This window comes from Amblyomma mixtum, chromosome 3 (genome assembly GCF_055824585.1).
Source record: "Amblyomma mixtum isolate Tamu chromosome 3, ASM5582458v1, whole genome shotgun sequence".
Lineage (NCBI taxonomy): Eukaryota > Metazoa > Arthropoda > Arachnida > Ixodida > Ixodidae > Amblyomma > Amblyomma mixtum.
In genome coordinates this window covers 386,864,370-386,868,503 of record NC_143014.1, presented here as the reverse complement: position 1 = coordinate 386,868,503, position 4,134 = coordinate 386,864,370, and the positions used below count along the sequence as shown (strand labels likewise).

General features: G+C 41.0%; 1 non-coding gene across 1 annotated transcript; it reads left to right on the top strand.

Annotated features, from left to right (window-relative positions):
- The first annotated feature begins 2,518 nt into the window (after window positions 1-2,518).
- On the top strand, window positions 2,519-2,590 carry TRNAT-UGU (transfer RNA threonine (anticodon UGU)). Its single transcript has one exon. It is a non-coding gene; the product is annotated as a tRNA-Thr (tRNA).
- Window positions 2,591-4,134: the final 1,544 nt, after the last annotated feature.

Genomic DNA, 4,134 nt, shown 5'->3' with positions numbered 1-4,134 from the left:
TTGAACTTGCGCAAAAGGAAACACATGCTTTGCGTGCTCGTTTAGATGATAGCGAGGACCCCTCACGGCGTGACAACCTTATCTTTTATGGATTTGATAATAGCTCTACCGAGACTAACGAGCAAGGTGAAGAAAAAGTTCTTAGCCTTATCGCCGAAACATTAGAACTCTCTTTAACCAGTGACTGCATTGCTCGTGTGCACAGAATCGGTATATTCGACGAGAACAAAACCAGACCCGTGATAGTGAAATTCGCCGCGCATAAAACCAAGGTGCAAATGCACTCAAAGAGATCGCTGCTGAAGGAAAAGGAAGTACCTATGAGAGAAGATTTTTCTGCGGCGACACGTAAGGCGAGAAAGCGGCTAATTGACTATGGGAAAGAGTTTGGTTTAAAAGTCAATTTAAGGCAGAACAAACTAATTGCCTATGACAAATGCTATGGATATAATGCGAAAACTGACCTAGTGTTTAAAATTGGACCTGCTCTAAACAGTGAACCCATTGAGTCTCCGCGCTCTCTTCGCTCTGGTCGTACTCTACCCGGTACTGGAACGTAGGGGCCCGCCAGGGGTGGTGGTACTGCCACTGAGAACATTGGTCGGAGTGTGGTTTTTGCTAACATACGAAGTCTTTTGCCCAAAAGAGATGACATGAGTGCATTGATAAATGACTTTAGTGCTTATATTATCGCCTTAACAGAGACATGGCTGCCTGATAACGTGTCGAACAGTGAACTATTTCTTTGTGAAAAAAATTACAACATATATCGATGTGACAGATATGAAAGGCAAGGTGGTGGTGTTTTACTTGCTTTCAACGACCGAATTGAATGCTTTCATGTTGCCGTAGTGACTAGTTTAGAAATTGTGTGGTGCTGTATAACTCTCCGTTTTAAGAAAATTGTTATTGGTGTGTGCTATCGACCACCGTCAAGCCCAATAAGTTTCTGTGAAGATTTGCACGACTGCCTCAATACAATTTCTGTTCGCTTTCTGGGTCTCAGCATTTTTCTTTTAGGGGATTTTAACTTCCCAGACATTGAGTGGAATCATGATAGTGATAGTAGCGTCTTTCCTGCGTATTCCAATTCTTACCACTTCCTTTACATATGTTCCTATTTCGGATTATCGCAACTTATTGAGCTCCCCACACCTGTCACTCCCACTGCCTTATCCCTTCTTGATCTCATCACATCCTCACATCATCTCCAGAAATCGTGTCTTCTATCATTCATTTGCCTGGGTTAAGCGATCACATGATAATCAACTTCAACCTCTCTCTACCCCTAACACGCTCACGTAAGCAGCTCAAATACATCAGAGATTACAGCAAGGCTTACTTCCAGGCTATTAATAACAATCTGTATTTGTTTTTAGATGAATTTTTGAGTGCTTATCTCGAGCGTAGTGTCCATCGTAAATCGGAGACCTTCAAATCTAGAGTTTCTGACCTCGTAAATGAATACATACCCATGAAAAAGGTATATAGCAACAGTGCTGCCCCTTGGTACAACAGGTATCTTAATAGGTTTTCCAATGAGAAGAAAAAAAAGTCTTTTCAGGACAGCTCGCTTCACGCACTCTGCTGTCAGATGGTCCGCGTATAAAGCCGCTGAAGTCGCTTATTCAAATGCATTAAAATCAACCAAAATCACCTTCTTTACTATTCCAGCTATGCTAAGCAAAGACACGAAACAGTTCTGGAACACAGTAAAAGGCAAACGAAATATTACCATACAACTATTTACCCTGGAATGGGGTAGAGTTCCTGACCAACTCTGCGCATCGCTTCTCAATAGCACTTTTATCAAAGCCCTCTCTAGCCCCACCGACACTTCCGTCCTAGCTTCGCTTCAGAATATCACTTTTTACCAATGGATCCCATCGTCATCTAGTCAGAAGGAATTCGTGGAATTATTAAACATCTTAAAATGTCATCCTCTTGTGGTATCGATGGCCTCAGTACTGAATTCTTGAAAAATACCGTAGAATATTATTCCTTTATGCTACAGTGCATCTTTTCGCAGTCTTTAAACTATCACACCCATCCTAATGACTGGCTCAATTTGAAAGTACTCCCAGTGCACAAATCAGGGGAAACGCAAAATACACGTAATTACCGTCCCCTCTCACTTACTTTTGTCCCATGTAAAGTTCTAGAGCACATCATGTTTAGTCATCTTGCTACTTTCATAGAATCAAACCACTTCTTTACTCTCAAAACAGCATGGTTTTCGCAAATTCTTCTCGTGTGAAACGCAGTTAATGATTTTCACTAATCATTTGCATGTTTCTTTAGACTCTGGACTCATTACTGATTGCTTATTCCTAGGCAAACAAGAGAGGGGGTTTGAGGGGCTCGTTATAAATATGAGAGAAGCCAACAGCCACACAAACCAAGGGACACGAGGGATTTTTTTTTTAATTAAATTATTTATTTTGCGCTGGTGAACACTCTAAAATGGTTAGGTTATTTGTAAACATAAATACCCCCGAAAGCAGAAGAATTGACAGCCGTCGCCGTAGCTCAGCGGTAGAGCACCGGACGTGTAATTCGGAGGTCGTGGGTTCGGATCCCACCGGCGGCATGTGGTTGTTTCTTCGCCTGCTTTTCTAATCAATTACCTTTAAGCGATAACATATTCAGTAATATTCTAAATCGAACAAGAGCGCAAAATAAATAAATTAATTTAAATAAATCCCTCGTGTCCCTTGGTTTCTGTGGCTGTTGGCTTCGCTCATGCTTATTCTTAGGTTTTTCAAAAGCATTCGATAAAATCAGTCATTCTCTTTTACTTTTAAAGCTGAGCCAACTTAACATTGATCCTAATCTACTGAATTGGATTCGTGCCTTTGATAGTAACCGTACCCAGTTCGTCTTCGCCAATAACCACGACTCATCACCAGCGCCAGTACATTCAGATGTGCCCCATGGGTCGCTCCTTGGCCCGTTATTATTTCTAATATACATAAATGACTTACGTTTAAAGATTTCATCTAACATGTGCTTATTTTCTGGCGACTGCGTAATTTGCAGAGTAATTAATAACACTGATGATAATTTTCAGCTACAGACAGACTTAAATAAAACTTATGAATGGTGCCAATCGTGGAAAATGGAATTAAGCATAGCTAGATGCAAATGCATGCGCGTAACCCGTAACCAGCAAACAAGCCGAGATAATTTTATTAACGACACTCAGCTGAATCCAGTCTCGTCTTACAAGTACCTTGGCGTTAATGTTTGTTATAGCTTTCTTGGAATGCTCATATCAGGTTCATTATTTCAAAGGCTAACCGCATGCTAGGGTACGTCCGTAGAAATTTTTCATCCTCTCCACCTTCATTGAAAATGCTAATATATACTACACTCATTCGTCCGCAACTAGAGTACGTATGTTCGATTTGGGATCCTGACGCCATCACATCAACAAAAGAACTAGAGGCCGTGCAGAATCGAAGCGTCCGCTTCATCGTTGCAAACTACCGTCGCACTGCCAGTGTAACAGAAATGAAATCTAATCTTAAACTCCCCTTAGTCTCCACTCGCCGTAAGCTTTCATGCATTTGCCTCTTACATAAAATTTACTACCATAATCCTTGCCTGAAAGCCATCTGTGTAAAGACACCATCTTTCATCTCGCCTCGCATTCACCACAATCAAAAAGCAGCTGTCCCACACTGCCTCACAGTGACCTGCTCTAATTCCTTCCTTCCTAAAACATGTGACTGGAATAATCTTTCACCCACAGCCACCTTTGTTAGCGACACTGCGCGTTTTAAAAGCAAATTACTCACAGTGTTAGAATCAGACCAATTGTGATATGTTGTTTACCCATATATAGACTCTATAAGGTTTTCTTTTTGTAACCCTTTTATTTTTTTACTTCTGTACTTTTGTTCTCAATGTTTTCGTGCTCTGTCTCTAGCATCTTTCAATATTGTTCATATATATTGCGCTCTTTTTGATCTATGTATTGGTTTTTACACTGTAAGGCGACAGCCCTGAGGGTAAAATAAATGAAATGAAATAAATGAAATGAAACGTCAATGCCGACAACGCGGTAACCGGATTTTGCGGGGAACGGAGCCTTTAACGCTCTCGCGTCAGAATAGCGCAGTCTAGTCGATT